We start from the raw sequence: 20,057 nt of genomic DNA, 5'->3' as shown, positions 1-20,057 counted from the left end.
TAGACCAGGGGCTGTTTATACCTTTGTATGGGAGGGCTAGCTGATATGGAGTAAGAACACTGAAGATAGGAAGAATTAACCACCTACCACTCTTGAACACAGCCCAAGAGTCTGGATTAGATTAACATTTGCTATTGCTGCTATTTGAAACATTTCTCACAAATGTTAAGTAACTTTAGGATGCTATAGGGCTATTGTTGCAATAGCATAGGTGAACTCCCTTACTTAGGGATTCAGTAAACAGAAACCAGATTTTCAGATTTACAGACTCAATAGTTGATGAATCGAAAATAAATCACTTGGCTACTGGTTCTCTTCTACCCACTGTTTTTTGGCAAACCTCTCTTGTCATCTTATTTGCTGTGAGAATTTCAGCAAATGTGATCTCTCTTCTATTCATTTACTGATGCTTTTTGCCTTGATGCCCCAGCTGCGTTTCTATGCCTGTTCTTCCCTTTGGCTCAAATCAAACTGTTTATTTCTTAAGAGCCAGAAGCTTCCACAGAGAGTTAAGCAATGATTTCTAAGCATCTAGAGAATTGTGTGTTTTCATGCTATAAAATTTGGGGGGAAGGAGTTTAATTGAAACTGAAGGACTTTCAACTCAAAACGTCCCATTCAGTTAAAACCTCCCTCTTAGGTTTCCTTTTGGACTATAAGCAATAATGCTGAGCCAAATTAACTCTAGTTGTAGTGAACTTGTTACAGAACTCAAACTACCCAAAATTCAGTTAAATGGAATCTAAGCTAAACTATATCAAGCAATATATGCAAGTGGAAAGAACAGAAACTTCTATCATTTTTTTCCAAGAAATTAAAATCCAATGGGAGTCTTATGGTCAGAACAGATTATAATCCTATCCTAGTCAGCTTCTGGGGTCTGTTCCTATAATCAGCAGCTGAAGTAATTCAGCTCTATGAATGTGTTGGTAAAGAACAGTCCCTATACAAATTTATTCCCAATATGTATATTAGCAATAGGTTTCAAATATCCTGAATCTAGGGATCCCTGGGTGGCGCAGCGGTTTGGCGCCTGCCTTTGGCCCAGGGCGTGATCCTGGAGACCCGGGATCGAATCCCACGTCGGGCTCCCGGTGCATGGAGCCTGCTTCTCCCTCTGCCTGTGTCTCTGCCTCTCTCTCTCTCTGTGTGACTATCATAAATACATAAAGATTAAAAAAAAAAAAAAACAAAAACAAATATCCTGAATCTGGACATACACAATTATCAGTAAAGTTCTTCCAGGGTTTATTGATCAGAAGTATACCCTTCATAATGTTAAAAGCTATCAGTCAGGAAGCAGAAATCCTTTATCACCAGCTCATTCAAGGTGCTGACAACTTTCCAACCAATGCAGAAATTTCAACATTATGTTAGTCTTCTTTAATGATTTTTTTATACCACCTTGGTACATAATCCAAAACGCTCCTCTTTCAGGCATGGAGTAAAATATGTTCATGAAGCCATGGAGTAATGGCCAAAGAGAATATAAAGTGGAATAAACTAGTGTAGCTCATTGACAGTGACACGAATGTAGAAATGAACACTTACATGTAATAGCTCCCACTCTTGGCTTATATACTTTGAAACTTTGAAGAATATATCCTAAACTAATACCAAAATGGAAGATATGAATATACATAGTTAAGGATGCATGTATACCTCTCATATATTATTTCCAAGTTAACACTACACCACCTCCCTAGAGAACAGATACGCAGTAATCAAGTTATGCTCTAACACTAAAAAGCTTCATCTGTTCTCCAAAACAATCAAGTTCACAAGCAGAATAAGTGCTTCCTACTGTCTTATGTCCCACCTGTTGGTCCAGCCATTTCCTAAGGATCAGTTTTTTTGAAGCCTTCAGCCAGCCTCACGCAAGCAGTGTGGAGGTACTTCCCATTCACACGATAGAGCTCCCACTTTTTTCTTTGATTCCAGGGAGTGGGACACCTTGCCAAGTATCTGTCACATATTCATGGGCACCTCAAGAGTTCAAAAGGGTCAATACCTTTGGAGCCACTGTTGACCAGTGAGGATAGAACCTTTAGATAAAGGCTTTTCTGGTTTGTCTCCTTTGTAGTTAAAACACAAAAAACACAATTAGAGAGCAAGATGAGAAAGAGACTCTGAGACTACGTGAAGACATAGACCTAGCAATCCCACTTGAGTCTGGATTTCCAGCTATCTCCCTGCAGTGACTTAGATATGTATGTAAATGGTCATAGACTTTCTAGACTGGGAAAGCTCTTGGGGGGGCAGACAGCCAATATCAAGTGAAGAACCACCAATCAGCATGCAATCTAAGAGGTAACAACATAGTGGTGGTTTGAAGCCACTATCCACACACCAGCTTACCCATCATCCAGTACCATTCACCCATAGGACCATATAACAAAATCTTTCTCCCCTTAAAGACAGATATCTGGTCAGCCCTGCCCATACCAGAATCTCATCATATTGGACAGCCAGGTAGATAGTTTTGAAGTGCATTTCGTAAAACTCCTCAGGAGGTGCTACAACATCTGCAAAATATCCTCAAAACCTTAAATTAAAAAAATTAAATCTTTGTGTTGTCTCCCTTCTCAATTCTGTAGGAGGAATTTCCGAATGAACTACCTGCACAGAAATCTTTGTCTCAGGTCTATGCTCAGGAGAACACAGACTGAAAAGCCTTTTGTAAGGAAACCAAATGTCACAGACAGACCTAATATTCACCATACTACCCTTGTCTAGGCAGCAATATAAATGGTTTAGGATGGCTTTCAAATACTGGGATAAAAACCAGTATTTTTCTAATTTCTATTATGTAGGCAATTCAATTATAAGTTGTTTTTACTATTTAACATTTGTATTTTATTTTGTAACAGATATCCTGTAGTAATTGGTATGATGTTTTATTTGGACTAAACTTTCTAGAAAATCCCATCTGTAATGTCATATAGAATGTTAAGAGGATGTAATCCCAATATCCATTTGCCCACTTTCTAATTGAAACCCCCAAAGAGATTTGGAGAGATGATGTGCTTAACTACAGACTACAGAGTGAGGTAAGTGAGGGAGGGCTGTGCAGATAATTTCTTGTCAATAAAATGAAGTTGAAGAGTACAGGACTTTCAGGAATTCTCTTTAAAGGAAAATATGGTCTTCTTGGGACTTCCTTGCCTTCCCTCTTGATACTTCTGGGAAAATGTGTGTGGTGACTGGATATCCAGCAGTAATTTGAAGTATGAGGTGATTGAGAAATGAAGCCAAGTGCAGGAAATGCAGGAACAGAAATTTGAAGAGCCTGTGGAATTGTCATGACAGCTCTGAATTACCCACCTTCAGATTCCTGTTGCATAAGAAACTCCAAATAATGGTTAGTTAAAAGGCTTATCTGTCACAGGCTATCAAAAATAAACAAAGCCCCACATGGTTCATGAAGGCAGCGATTCTCACTAAGGGGGACAGTGTCCCAAGAAACATTTGGAAAGGTCTGGACACATTGTTGGTTGTCCCAATTTGAGTGAGTGTTGCTACCAGTATCTAGTAAAGGCTGGAGATGATGCTAACCATCCTATATATAATAGATGCACAGAACAGTGTCACCAAGAATTATCTGGCCTAAAATATCAATAGTGTCAAAGTTGAGAAATTCTGCATTAAGACCATCTACCCACACTTTTTTCTCTCAACACATACTGATTATTCTAAGATTATTTGGACAACTTCTTGAATAGACTAAACTCATTTTGTTTGCTCATTGCCTTTGGTTTTAACCTGATTGGTGCTACTTTCTCTTCAAAGGTAGCAGTTTTAAGTTTTACAACACCGTTAAGAACATTCTCTTGTTCTCCCCTCACCTTTTAGGTTTAGAGAGATCAATGACTGATAAAGTGAGAATTAGTGCAACTGAATGAAATACCTGATATAACCCAATTCCACTCACTTCATTGCTTTCTTGTTTACAGCTGAAGAAGTTTGACATTGTGGGAGGTGATATAACACGTATTTGGTTATTCTTCCTGAAGTTCATTAGGACAAAAAATATTTTCCATTTACTTCCTTATTAAATAAAAAAATGCTCATCCTTAGAACATTTAGAATTTATTGAACAAAGGGAAGAAAATTACAACCATTGATATCCCAACAGACCCAGGATAACTATTGTCAGCAATATATACACTTCTATATCATTTCTATGCACATACGTTAGCACATAAGTGAGACTATACCTGCTCTTTATAACAGCCCTCCCCCTCAAACTCAGAAGTAGATCCTACTTTAAGATGTTATTTTTTAAATTTTATTTATTCATGAGAGACAGATAGAGAGGGCAGAGACACAGGTAGAGGGAGAAGTAGGCTCCCTCTGGGAACCTGATGTAGGACTCGATCCCAGGACCCCAGGATCAAGACCTGAGCCAAAGGCAGACGCTCAACCACTGAGCTCCCCAGGCATTTCAATAGATCCTACTTTAATCAATGGTTATCTATCTCTTTGAGAAGTCTCCCCCCTTTTAAAAGGGAAAAATGACTTGTACAAATCTATCATTGAGAAATGTGCCAAGATTTGCTCTGTTTTTAAGATACCTCCTTAAAGGCTAGGGAGCTTTCCCTATATATAGCAAGCAAGGCTCCTTTCCTGTATTGTTTATAGCATCAATTACCTTGTAAGTGACACAATCCATCCATCTCCCTCAAACACATCATAAGGGCACACCCGCTTGCACACTTGTGCATGCACACACACACATAACCTTGGTAGAAAAATACTTAAGGTTTTATATTTAATACACTTCCCAGTGAATCCTATAAGAAGATACCTTATATAGGCAAAGCTTCAAATAGAACAAGAACCTCCCAGTTTATTACTAACTTAAAGAGTAAATTGAAAGCTGTTAAGAGAGATGGCTTAGGAGGGGAGCTACCTCGCCTGCAGAGAAGAGGTAGGAGGTTAGGGATATAGTTTGTACTTACCACCCTGAGATACTCCTTAAAGAATAGAAAATCATAAAGGTTGAAAATCTGTGCATTTGGGAATTAACATCACGCTCCCCAGTATTTTGCATGAACTCACCAAGGGATGATCACTGCAGTAAAAGAACCTCGGCTGATTTGCTGGGCCACAATGCCCAAGGTTTGCCTTCTCTGAGCTGCACTAGGGAACTACACTTTTCAATGTTAGCCAATTCTGAATCAATTCTGATTCATGTTCACCTCTCCAAGTTGTAGATAACTGGTATCAATTGAAAGTTATTGTATATAAACATGAAAACAAATCATTTGGAAGGACTTTTCCCTCCTCCTTAGGAAAAGATTGTTTGGACGCTTGGGCAGAAAAGGATTAATTCACAAGCCTGCATTACTCAAACCCTGTACACTGCAGACAGAGGCCTGGCTTCAGGACTGGCTTTTGGTCAGTTCCAAGGAGAAAATCTCTGAGCCTTTAGAATATTCTTCCTGACAAAGTTTTATAGGTTTTTAGGCTGAGCTACTCTGTACCGTTTTGCCCAGACAAGTGTATCCTAACACTACAACTCCAGTGAAAGCCTTTTATTGCTCTGAGGGGTAGGCTGCAGTCAAAGTGGCTGAGGTCAGGTGGATGCTGCAGGTCTATGTGACTACTAGCAAAACCCATGGCCACCAACACTCAGGTGAGCTTCCCTTCACGTGTATCGTCACACATCATTGCTGGAAGAATTATGTGCATCCCTGTGAGACTCCAGAGAGGAGACACCTGCAAACTTAGGCCTCGTTTTTCCCACACATTGTCCTCTGTGGCTTCTACCTTTGCTGATTCTGTGTCTAATTTGCATCCTTTTGCTGTAATGATCCATAACCATGAGAAGAGCTTCTGAGCTTCTATCTAATCATTGAGCCTGAGGGTATTCTTGGAGACCAACACACCTCTGTCTGCATATTCTTTTTAGTATCTCAGATCTATAAATGTACCTGTTCTTCAGGTTTCCTTTGAACCAGTCATAGCATTATCTGATTCCCTTGTTAGGGAGTTAAATCTTTAATGTGTATTCATTTTAAGTCTAAGTCCTGATTTTAGCTTTAAAAAAAGGGAAAAAAGAAAAACCTTAGCAACCGTGAAGTTTCCTTAAATATTGGGACCCTCTCCTAGGGTAAATGCAAATTAATATCCCTTCTCCTTGTAGCTTTGCTACTGGTTAGTATCATTAGTCCAGGACTAAATTCCTCTGTATACTGTGTAAACGCATGTTAGCAAGTGGCAATAAAGGAGGGTTATACCATGTGTTCTGTTGCTAAGCTCTCCTGATTAGCAAACTCAAAAAGCTCTCAGGAGGCAGATTAAGTAATACTCTGGTGTAGACCCAGTCTGTCTTCTGTAAGCCCAGGTGGCAGTGGCCCCTTTGAAGTGCTTCACGGATGGTCTTCTGTCCAATTCGCTAAGTTCTTTTAAGATTTATTTTGAGAAAGAGCATGTGCATGTGAGGGAACAGGGGGAAGAAGGGGCAGAGGGAGAGGGAGGAGGAGGAGCAGAACCCCTCCTAAGCAGGGAGCTGGATGCAGACTGGATCCCAGGGTCCTGGGCAGACACTTAACTGAACTGAACCCCTCAGGTGCCCAAGATTGCTAAATTCTTACATCTCATTTATGCAATTGCCATCAGAGATATATACTTACTTCCTAAGCAACCATCTATGTTTAACACATTTCACTGAAGGAAAATGATTTCTAACACCCCTTACACTAATAATAAACTTCTCTTGTATAAATTTCCATATGAGAGTGCTAAGCTACCACCTCTGAAGGTGCTGATTTCTGATTGGGGTACTATAAACACCAATTTACCCCAGTGTGCAAATTAGTGTTAACTTACATATACAAACACATCACACTGTTAATACCCAAATAGTCTTAAATTCTACAGATAATAGCAGTGCTAGAGAACAACACAAACTCAGAGCAATCATGGTCTTTCATGTATACTTCATTTCCTTTCTTTCTTAATGACTAATCAAAAAATTTTAAGCATCACAACATCTGAATAGGATTGTTAGGTTATTGAGTTATTTAAAAATGATTAAGCCTTGGTCTCTCTAAATAGAATAGACTTACCAAATGTCTTCAGATATAGTAATGACTTTAAAAATATTATCCTTAGTTTTCACAAACTTTCACCTTGAAAGTTTGGTATCACCATCATATAAAAGATAAAACAAGTTCAGAAAGGTAACATATCTTGCCACACAAAGTAAACCCACACTAACTAGAATCAAGGTGTCTTAACCAATGTTCTTCCCCTTGAGTATAGTGAATCTCCCTCCCTGCCAACCACACCCCCCCCCCAAAATGGACTAATACAGAAGCAGCAGTTCCTAAGCATCTTCATACTGAAATGAAATTGATCTTCAACAAGTGACATAGCAGGACAGCCACTGTGTTAAGTATCATACATGCCTTATTTTCTCAAAGATCCTCGAAGCTTTGGCAGAAAATATACAAAAAGAAGTTGCTTGATTAGGCATAAAATAAGTGGTAAAGTGAGACTTGAACTAAACTTTTTTCATATACTCTATTATCCTCCTACCTACTTGATAAGTTAGTAATGCAAAAAAATTAAAATGACCATAATTATCATTAGATACTAGAGTGGGATGTGTCTGGATTAATCTAAATTAAATTCATAAAGAATGTTAGGTTTAAGCATTAAATATTGAAGATTTGTACATATGAAAATATATGAAATCTCAAAGTTCAGTGTTATTCAGAAAACAACTCATTAACATGAATGGAGCTAGGATTTTTAAGAGGTGAAATATACACAAATTCATATGGAAGGTATTTATTCAACAAATAATCATTGAGTAGCAACCACTGTTGGAAATAGATACTGGAGATATAACAATGAATAAAATGGACAAAAATACCAGCCCTTCAATGTGCTTATGTTCTAGAAATACCAGTGCAAATAAATTAGGAATAAATGGACTATTCAATAAATGTGCTGTGGAGAATTGACTGCCAAGATTAAGTACCTATTTCACATAGTACATTAGATACATTTTAGGCAGATTAAGAATCTACATGATAAAAAAATGTTAAAGCTAGAAGAAAATAGTATTTTCATAGATACAGATTCACAGATATTGCAACATAACATTAACAGAAATTTAGAAAAAATAGACCTTTTGTATGACAAAATGAAGACACACTACAATGTGTGGATATATATCAGGACCAACTCATGAGATCCCCCTGCCAAGTCAGAAAAATTCACATGAGCTTTCAAAAATTCAATGTTTTTTAGCTCCATAAGTGTCATGTAACCCAAAGAAAATAACAGATTTACACCAACCTTAAAGACCAAGAAGAAACTCGGTTTAACTTTGTTTTATAAAGTTATTCATTATTAAAACTTCAATATGGTCTTGTTTACATGCTAAAAACAAAACCCTACAAAGTACCTCAGAACACAATGCACATACAGTCCTTTTCTCAAGTACTTCTAAAACTGCTATATATCAACTTAAGAAAAAAATATACATTCTGACAGAGGTATGAGCAATTAGCATATACAGGTAATTCACAGAGAAGCCTGAATGTCCAATGAATATATGAAAAGATGCTTACCTTTACTAGCATATTAGTTTTCTACAGCTGCTTTTGAAAGTTACTATGAATGTAGTGGCTGAAAATAACATAAATTTCCTACCTTACAGGAAGCCTGACGGGATCCCCCTGGGCCAAGGTCAAGGTGGCAGCAGGGTACATTTCTTTCTATAGGCTCTCCTTACCTTTTCCAGCTTTTAGAGGCCACTATCCTCCTTGACTGGTTCTCTTCCTCCATCTTCAAAAATGGCAACATCTACACAAGACCTCTTCGTGCTACCATCTCCCATAGTTCTCTTCTGTTGCCTTGTTCCACTTTTAAGCATGCAATTTAAGTGATTAAATTGGAAACACTTGGATAACCAGGGCACTCTTAGAGCCAGTTGATAATAATAGTCATTTTACCTGCAAACCTTCACAAATTAAATATTCATAGGTTTTGGTGATTAGGCTGTGGACATCTGGGGCAGGGGTCAATATTCTGCTTGCCACAATTAGTATCATAGGAATTAAATAAGACTCACCTATTCCCATAAACTACCAAAGGGAGTATAAATTGATTCAACCACGTTGACTTTTGTTTTTTAACTTGAAGAATCATATTTATAAAGAAACTCAAGTGGGTACAAGGTGTCTAATACCATGTTCCATTCTTTAGAATAGCAGAAAATTTGAAAGGAGCCAATTTTCCAACAGGAGGAGATGGGCAAATAGTAATAATCATATAGTAATATATAACATTAAAATGCATTAAACAGATCCACATGTGTAGATAAGTGAGTATTTATTTAGATTCCAAAAAAGAAATCACAATGAATTACTAAAGTCACTTTTTTTCTGAGATTCCCACAAAAATTTTATCAGAAATGAAACCTGGCTCCCCTCCCCCTCATAGATCACCCTCCACTGCATTTAGAGAGCCCAGTTTAGGGGAAAGGAGATGCTGGGGCTTCAAAAAAAAACCCACCTCTGTACTTACATATGATATAAAAGCACAGACACGTGTATATCTATCATAGGGATAACATTTTCTTTGTCTAAAATAAATGATTCATTTTCCTTTAATAACAAATGGATAGTGGATGAATAAATAAGATGATTCTTCAAACAACCAATTCATACTTTTCCCTCATTACAAATGTGGCGTCTGAAACCCAACCCGTTTACCCCCTACTCACTATCTTACAGCAAAGCCAGCTCCCCATTTGACTGTTCTTTATACTGACACTACTTTTTCCTGAACACCTTAATTATTGTCCTAACTTCCTGTTCTCCCTGCTTCCATCCTTGTCCCCCACTTTCTATTCTGTACAGAGCATTCCAGATGTTCTTTCAGAGTTATAGATCACATTGTATCACTTCTGTCCGCAAAACCCTCCAGGGGCTTCACATTTCACTCAGAACAGAGTTTTCACAGTGGCCTTGTTGCTACTTCAGGTGTTCACTTGGCAAGAATTGGATTTTCTCCCCCTCCCCTGACAGCTCTGTGGCTCCTTCCTTCATTTACATGGGCCTCCCATAAAATGATCTTTATGAGAGAAGCACCTCCAAACCACTGTATTCAAAACAGTTCTGCACTATCCCACATCTTTTGGTCCCTTCTGTTTCTGTCTTCTGATTAGTTATCACCACCAACACTCCTTTAGTTGTTGGCTCTCTTTCTCAGACTCTAAGCTACAGAAGAGCAGGGACTCCTATTCATTCATGTGGCCAGTCCACACAAAGAACACTCTCTAAACATTGACAACATGTGAACGGACCGAATGAATGAATGATCCAAGTTGAAGTATTTTTTTTTAAGATTTTATTTATTTACTCATGAGAGACACAGAGAGAGAGAGAGGCAGAGACACAGGCAGAGGGAGAAGCAGGCTCCATGCAGGTTGCCCAATGATGCAGGACTCAATCCTGGGTCTCCAGGATCATGCCCTGGACTGAAGGCAGCGCTAAACTGCTGAGCCACCTGGGCTGCTCCAAGTTGAAGTATTTTAAGATTGTTAAAGGATGAGGCTTTTGAGGAAAGAGAATTTCCAGATATGCAAGGAAGATCCAAAAGAAAAGTGTAGTGATTTACCTGGAAGGGAGAGTTGAAGAAAAACTGATCACTGGCCAGGCAGCAAGAGACACACTAGGGAGACAAGGGGACAAGGAAACAAGTGCAATTTATTTTCTCTGGGGCATCAAGTTTATATGAAAAAACACATCTTAAAATGCTTCTTTCAAAATGTTCCAGTTCAGGACGATGATGTAGGAGGATCCTGAACTCACCTCCTCCTAGTGAGGAGTAGACTACAGAGTGAAGGGACATCATCTGTAATGACAAGATACCAAGTGTATATTTATTCAATTGTCGAGGATCAATTTGGAGATGTTTTAAAAAGCCAATTTTGCAATCAGAGGCATGCTTCAGAAGAATTAATCCACGATTCTGTGATAGATGAATTAAAGAGTGAAGCAATGAGAATTAAAAAGTAGGTGAGGTAGTAATTTAAGACAGGAAGTCATAAGGGTTTGAATTAGCTGTAATTTTGAAGAGACTCAGTAGATGTAGAGTATACACCATAGTCACGTTTATCCTGGCCACTGGTTAAAACTATCTCCAAAACTTTCTAACAATCCCAAGCCTGGACCACACCCTCATTCAATTAAATTAGAGCATCCCGTATAAGACCCATATATTAAACTCCCCAAATGCTTCTGATATGCAACCAGGATTGAGAATCACAACTAACGGTAATTAATCTCATCACTGGGATAGTGATTCTCAAAGTACTGGTCTTCTCAGCATTAACTGGGGATTTGTTAGAAATGCAGATTTCTAATTTGTTAGAATTCACCCAGACTTACTGAATCAAGAAATCCACAGTGAAGCCCACCAGTTTCTTTACAAACCATCTAAGTGATTCTGATGCACAGTGGTGTTTGAAAACCACTGGCCTAGGGTTGCCAGACTTAGCAAATAAATTACAGGATGTCTCATGGGGTGTACTTGTGCTAAAATATGATCTGTTGCTTATCTGACATTCAAATTTAATTGGGCATCCCGTATTTATCTGCCAATCCTAAACTAAAGAGCTAGAAAGGCATTATTGTAGAGATTATTTTGTCATTAGTTTATCATTAATAATTACGGATTATTCTGTTATTGAGATATAGTTGGAATGCTTCAGAAAAAATGGGATTATCAGCTAATTAAAGGAGGAGAGTTACTAGAAATATCTGGCTTTGTTGAGATCATGGATATGGTTGTAAACATTTTGGGATTAAGTTGTCTGGGGAAATCCAGGTGAAAGTATGACATAGAATATATTGGAAATAGGCAGATAGAAATGTTTGCATAAATACTCATAAGGAAGTATCAGAAGACAAGGTGTCAAAACCCTGAACTTTAGGGAAACATCTATTTTAATGTGAGAAGGGAAATGAGCAAGCCAACGAGATGAAGAAAGCATGTCCCTTTTAATGTACTTACCACCAATTTATTTGGATGATCATTATATTGCAGAATATTAATAAACTATTCAAGATATGCAAAGGGTGCTAGTAAGCCCTTTGAAGGCAGGGACCAGAGACTTTATACGTGTCCAAAAAAATACCATACATTCTAGCATATTAATATACACACAGGGGTTAGTCAATTAACTTTCAATTAACCTCTTTCAAGTGAACGACTGACTGGATTAATAGTTTGGAATTAAATGAGAAGAAAAGCTGTTTGTGCCATTAAGATATCGTTGGAATGAAAGCATGCCTATCCCGGCATTCTACACTCACTTAGTGTTAGGCTCAAAGACGGAAATTGCATAGCAGCAAGTAGTTTTGTTTCACTGTCTAAAAAAATAGTGGGGAGAGGGAAGGTTAACAGTATGCTTTCTATTTAGTACCACATGAAGGAACTAAAACAGCTTTACAAACAATGACACAGGATATTTGAATGGAGACCTGGTCTGAAAGGACATGAGAAAATTATCAAACCGCCAAGCTGGGAAAATGATGATATATGAAGAGTACTTAGTGCTTTACTTCCTGAATATCCTTGTATTTTAATGGAATATTTCTTTCTTCAGTAATCAGTGCATTTTGGTGGGATGCTTTTTACTTGAAAATGCAGATGTTGTACTCCTGGCATCTCAGCCTAGACTGGCCTTGTGGTAGGTTGTGCTATCATTAAAAAGGAACTGGTTGTAAAAATAAGTCTTCATCTCAATAGAAGAATTTATTGCTCCAATAAAATGAAAGGCCCCCAAGGTTTACTGACTCCACTTTACTGAAGAAAGAGAAAGTAAAGCTTAGGGATTTTTCTGTATTATATGACATGGTAGCCAACGTGGGCGGAGGTGGTAAATAGCTGAAGATATTAAAGGAAGTTCAGCCCAAGGGGGAAAATAGAGGATGGACATTTGGGTTGTTGAAATAAAAATGAACCTCATTTGGGAAGGTGCAAGTGAGAAGTAATTTGAGTCTATTTTACTCTATAGGATCTTAGCTGGATGTTTCTACCGCTCCAATAAATCATTTATTGAAACTGCCTCTTTGGGCAGTATGTTAGTTTCCTATTGCTGTTGAAACAAATTACCACAAGCTTAGTGGCTCAAAACAACACAAATTTATATTTTGCAGTTCTGAATGTCAGAATTCCAAAATGGGGTTTTACTGGGCTAAAGTCAAAGTATTGGCCTGGGTGTATTCCTTCTGAAAGCTCCAGGGGAGAATCCAGATCTTTGCCTTTTCTAGTTTCTAGAGACTGCCTGAATTCCTTGACTCATGCTCCTCCCTCCATCTCCAGAGTCAACTATGGCCTGTAGTATCTTTCTCACATCAAATTACTGAGACACTGATGCTTCTGCCCTTCCCTTTGCACAAATAAAGACACTTGTAATTATATTTGGCTAACCTAGATGATGACATCATCTCCCTACCTCAAGGCCCTAAACCCAAACACATCTACAAAGTCTCTTTTGTCCTGTAAGGCAACATATTTGCAAGTTCCTTGGATTAAAGGATGGGCATCTTTGGAGTCATTATCGTGCCTACCACAGAGAAGTAATATCTTTTGGGATTTTTATTTGAATGTGTATGTTCCACAGTAAACATTCATAAAGAGTTGAGCATTGTGAGAATTTCCAGGTATGAATGATCATATTAAGGTGCATCTGTGTGCTTTCTGCTTTGTACATCATCAACAGTCATAAAAATGACTATTAGTATTTAGGCAGTGGTATTTCCACTTACTCAAAGGGCAAGAAAGAAGCCATTTTAGTTCTTTTATAAATCTCAAGACTATTGAAAAGTCAACAATACTATGATCTTATTATGTCCCTAAAATGTATTTCACATAAAGATGCACAAGAAGAGGGTATGTAATGGGAAACATAACATTTTACCTGGGCTTGTTTTATATTATCCTCACTCTTCATGGAAAACAGGGGTGAGGGAAGTCTCGAAGAAGCAGAACTGCTAAAAGAGAGATAAGATGAAACCATCCAGATTGTTGAAAGGAGATGGAATACTGATGAAATCATTGAAGCCATCATCAACATGGAGGGAAGGTCTGAGCACAATAATTAAACCTAGCAGGGTGCATAGTCTACAGTAGCATGTGTCCAATAGGAAACAAGTTAATAAGACTGCAGATGAATGTTTAGTTGGGAGGGAGGGAGAAAGCAGGTGGCATTGAAGCAATGGAGGGGTATTTGTGAATGGATCACTTAAGAGAGAATACCAAGTACACTTCCAGGGCACCAGCAGTTGTTAAATTAATGGATGGAATACCAATGATAATGGTCTTTTGATCAGTGAAAATGTCCAAGCTCTTGATCTGCAGAGTGTATCCAGGCACTCAGGTGGGAATCAGGAGATGTGTTAATAAAAGGAACGCACATAATAGAGAAGGTGGAGGTATGAAGGGGAAAGAAACTCAGCAAGAAGGGCAACAGCCATTCTATTAATCTGGGACCCAAGAGAACAGAATCGGCACAGAAGAAACGCAGTTACAACATGAAAAGCATGTAGTTATTAATAATATCATAAAAAGAAATTAAAGCAGTCAAATCAATGCTTCAAGTGGCAACTTGATAGTGACAGCTCAGATCTTCACACACATGGCTCTGTTTTTGAAGTAAATTCAGTTAAAACACTCGTAGATTATTCCACAGGATCAGAGTGGGCTGGGATAGATAGACCAAAGGCAGAATAAAAAATGTGACATAACAGAAACATTATTGGACATAAAACAAAAACAAAAAAAAATGTGGGGGCTTCATTTAAAAGGCCCATGAGCAGCAGGGCAAAGTAGAATAACTGAAAAAAATTTTTTTGTTCTCTGTAAAATGGAAAGGACTTAAACATGCTTTTGTCTGAGAAGCTATGTTAGTATAAATGTGCTCTGTCTTCAATTCCACAAAAGCCAACTGAGGAGAAAATGCATTTATCCTAATTAGAATCCGCAGCAGTGTGGAAGAGTAAGGAACCTCTGGCAGATGAACTCACGTCTCTGTAACCAACAACCCCTGTTTGTGTTTGCATCATGAACTTTTTGGGTTTTTCATTTTTTATGTGTTTGGCTTAGTGGATTGTGAACATTTTTAATCAGGCAATAAGTTATGCAATACATTTAATTATAAAAAAATAAAACAAAGATGCAATGAATACAAAAGTCTTTAAAACATCCCTTCTTACATTTAACCAAATCCCCCAATCCTGTCATCCTTCCTCAAAGTGGATGTTCATAAGAACCTATAGAGTGTTTCCTATCCAGATAGTTGTCCACATATTCTATGATATATATATATATATATATCATATATATATGTATATATATATATATATATATACAAACATTTAAGGCTACTTTTAATGAATCTATGCATATTGTTCTACTTTCATTTTATCTAATAGTATGTACTTACCTTTTTATCTCTCTGTTTTAAATTTTCTATGGTATTCCATAGGACCATAAGCCATTTAACTATTTGTCTACTGATAGATATTATTTAGATTTTTCTAATATTTTGTCATTATACAAAAAATACTTGCAATGAATGTCTATGTGCACACACACACACATTTATTTTTTTCTTTGCAGATCTAATTCCTAGAAGTAGAGTTGTTATGTCAAAGGGTATAGGCATCTTCTTCTCTTTAAATAAACATTTTTCAAATAATTTTCCAAAATAAGAGAGCAGTTTACATCTCTGCCAAAGGAGAATGAGCATGCCTTTCCAGCTAAGTCCTTATAAACCCTGAATATCATTGATTGAATGATTTAAAATTTTCAAGCATATTACTTAATATAACAAAATGTTTATACTTACAATAAACAACATAAGGAAAAATTCAAATATAATGGGTAAAAATGATTTATGAGAGTTTTAATCTATAATAGCATAATTATTGGGGATCCCTGGGTGGCTCAGCAGTTTAGTGCCTGCCTTTGGCCCAGGGCATGGTCCTTGGGGTCCTGGAATCGGGTCCCGCATCGGGCTCCCTGCATGGGGTCTGCTTCTCCCTCTGCCTGTGTTTCTGCCCCTCTCTCTCTCTGTGTGTCTCTCATGAATAAATAAATAAAATATTTTAAAATATATATATATAATAACGTAATTATTAATGAGGTTTAGTATCTTTTCAAATGTTCATGACAATTTGCATTTTGTTTTCTGGAAATTGCTTGCTTTATCTTTTACTGATTTTTCTACTAAATTATTTGCATTTTTTTCTTAATTGGAGTGTTTCAGTCAGTTTGGGCTGTCCTAATAAAATCCCATAAACTGGGTAGCTCATAAACAATAGAAGTATTTCTCATAATTCTGGAGGCTGCAAGTTCAAGATCAGAGTGTTAGCTGGGTCAGTCAAGGTCCCCCTTCCAGGTCACAGATTTCTCATTGTATCCTTCCATTTTTCGTTGTAGAAGGGAAAAGGGAGCTCTCTGGGCCCTCTTTTATAAGACCACTAATTCCATTAATGTGAGTTCCATCCTCATGACCTAATCTACCTTCCAAAGATCCCACTTCCTAACACCATCACTTTTGGCATTAAGTTTTCAACACATCAATCTTAAGGGGACACATTCAGACCATATGGGGAGGAATCTCAGTATATCATGAATCTGAGATTTTTCTGTGATGTTTTTACAATGATTTTATTCATTCCATCACATCTTACAGATACTTCCTTCCATTTTTAGCCTGCTTGCTATGTGCTTTTAATTAGTTCTGCATACTGCGTTTCATCAAATATTTTCTCAGTATCTATCAATTAATCATATGAATTTCCCCTATTTAATCCATGACAATCATATCAATCTTTCTCTCCTGAGATAAACTCACCTATTTCAGTTATTATTGCTGAACAACACACCATACCAAATACAGTGGCCAAAAAAAAAAAAAAAAAAACTAAACATTTTATTGTACTTCACAAATTCTGTGGTCTGGACAGGACGTGGATGGGCAATTTCTTTGCTCCTTTTGGCATCAGCTGAATGGTCCTCAACTGGCAGACAGGCTGGTCAGAGGGTTCCCAAAAGACTTCACTCCATTTCCAATGACTAGAGGATGACAGGAAGTCTGAACTCACTTGGGACTATTGACAGGGATATCCACATGTGGCCTCTCCATCATGATAGTCTCAGAGTTGTTGCAATTTCTTACATGGCAACTGGCTCCCATCAGAGCAAATATCCCACGAAAAATAGAAAGAGCCGCTTGCCTTTTTATGACTTATCCCTGAAAGTCATACAAATTCACTTTTACCACTCTGTATTGATCAAAACAGTCACAGGCTCCTCTCACCCCTTGACCCTCTGATTCCAGGAAAAGGATATAAAACACAACCCCTAAATGGAAGAAATATGAAAGAAACTGCGGACATTTTTTTTTAACTGCCATATTACCTGATCAGGATAGAATTTCACTCTGCTATTAGATTCATTTTGCTTATACATCATAAAATATTTTTGTGTCAGTGCTGCTTTGTAAAAATATCACTTTAGCTGCTTATCTTATGGCTTTATCACCACAAGACCAGCAACAGTTCAAAATAACCCAAGGTCATAAAGCCCAGGCTTCCTTGGTAGTTGCCTCTTCTCCAGAAGCAAGGATTGTGTTTTGATTTATCACTTCTACCTGAATGGAAGCTGCAGCAGCTCTAAAACTCAGATCAGACCTGGCCATCTCCACAGAAGCTCGGAGTACCCCAGTAGCTGCCAGAAGAAGCAACAAGAATGGAGTATTAGAAAGGTCCATGGAGAAGATTTTACCTAATGAGAGATAGGAGCTGGGGAAGACAGAGAAGACAGATTAGTTGCCCTGCTCCCCATGAAGGACTTCTCCCAGACATAGTAGTTTCATCTGGCCAGCCTAGGGACATTCAGTGCCATCAGGCCATCACCAGCATTTGTTTTTTGTGTTTTTGTTTTTGTTTTGGGTAAGTGTGGCCAGCTTAGTAGCATACCCCCTGAATTTGCTTCTCTTCCATCACACTCTTCCCACTTCTCTTCCCTTTTTACCTCTACCTGTGCTTCCCTGGCTTTATATCCCTCAATAAAGTATTAGCACATAGGTTTGGTGTGGGCTCTTATTTCTAAAGAATTCAAATTGAGACACAGTATTATACTACCATTATAAGAGTACAGAGTGGCGTTTCCATTTTTCACTTGCTCTGGAACAGTTTGTATAAAATAGAAATAACTCCTCTACCATTTAAATTTTTGAGAGGGTACAGTAATTGGTCTTCTTAGGTTTTAAACTCCTTGACCTGACTTTTGACAATTTACATTTTTCTAGAGAATTGTCCTGAGACTTAATATGAGCAACTCATTACCTGTTAAATACACTCTTTTTGATAAACTTCTGGGAAAAAGAAAAACACTGATTAATATTTATCTTGTCTCCATTATGAGTTAGTATATCAGGTGGGACAAGTAAATGAACTAATCTGCATTTCAGTTCATTCATCTGTAAAAGAAGAAATTTAGACTAGAATATTGCTCTTTTCCTTCTGGCTCCAAAATTCTTGATGCTATATGTCATTGGTTCCATATTATCTGAGGAGTAATGCCAGAGCTTTGCACACTGTATACCACATTTAACCATCAATGTGGTCAGGAGAAAGCTAATTCATTTCTCAAAATAAAAAAATAAATAATAATAATAATAATAATAATAATATATTGAAAAAATATATAATATATAAATAAATTGAAGCAAATTTAGTGATTATCAACCAGAGGAGACACTACATATCTAAGGGACATATATCAGAATCTTCACCATCAGATTTTGATAATGTTCTTGTTGTCACAACACTCCCCTATTAGAATCACTGCCATAGGACAATATTATGATCATTGGATGTCTCACTGGAAATGTGTTTTTATGTATTTTATGTTTTCATGTGTGCAACCATTTATTAATAATAATGAGAGAGAAAAGGAATAGAAAGAAGGGTGTAAAAAATTTATCAAATTAATAAATTATTTATTATGAATTAATATTTAGTAAGTTATTAATCAAATTAATAAAAATATTTATCAAGTGTGGCTCACAATACTAATTTATTTACTTCAAAAATTACCCCTGTGAATTGGATACTACTTGAAATGATCATTCTAAGATCGTTCCCAGTTTTATGATTCTAAAAAGACAGATTTCCAGAAGTAGAAGAACAAAAGCAAGTTTTCAACACCAAACTGGAAATAAATTATATATATACATGTATATATACTTGATACTAAAAGGAGAAAATAGTGTTACTTACATATTAAAACTTCCAGTCAAATATAGTGCAAATTGTATTTGGAGAAAGGCTCTAAAATAGTCATCAAGAATGGAGAAAAAAAAGACCCAGTATGAAAGTTACCAGAAAGAATTTTAAAAACAAAAGCATGTGTAAATCTATAAAACTTAAATGCAAACAAGCAAAAAACAATAGACATGATAATACTACTAACATCAAAGTAGATTAAAAATAAAAGCATTTAAGAGAGATAAACGGGAAACATTCCACTGTAAAAAGTTTAATGTGTAAAAAGAAGTATCTGTGCAAATCTTTATGCACAACATAAAACAGAAAGAAGTAAAACTAAACTGTTAAACATACAAAGGGAAGGGTGCCTGGGTGGCACAATCAGTTGAGCGATCAACTCTTGGTTTTGGCTGAGGCAGTGACCTTGGGGCATGATCTTGGATGTGAGCTCAAGCCCCTCTTTGGGCTCCGGCTTGGGCTCAGCCTTGAGTCTGCTGAAGACTCTCTTTTCCTCTCTCACTGCTCTCCACCCCACGCTTTCCCTCTAAAATAAATAAATAAATCTTAAAAAAAATACACAGGGAAACTGACAAAACCATAAGAGAGAAAGACCCTTACCTAATTATGTGTCTTTATATAACAAATTTAGAAAAGAAGTACATTTATGATATGAATAATACGCCTTCAAACCAAATTAATCAAACTGAAAACTAAAGATACAGAGCATATGTAAAAGCAGTCAGGAAA

This window comes from Canis lupus, chromosome 8 (assembly GCF_011100685.1).
Source record: "Canis lupus familiaris isolate Mischka breed German Shepherd chromosome 8, alternate assembly UU_Cfam_GSD_1.0, whole genome shotgun sequence".
Classification (NCBI taxonomy): Eukaryota; Metazoa; Chordata; class Mammalia; order Carnivora; family Canidae; genus Canis; species Canis lupus.
The sequence above is the reverse complement of the archived record's forward strand: the minus strand, read 5'-3'. Positions refer to the sequence as shown.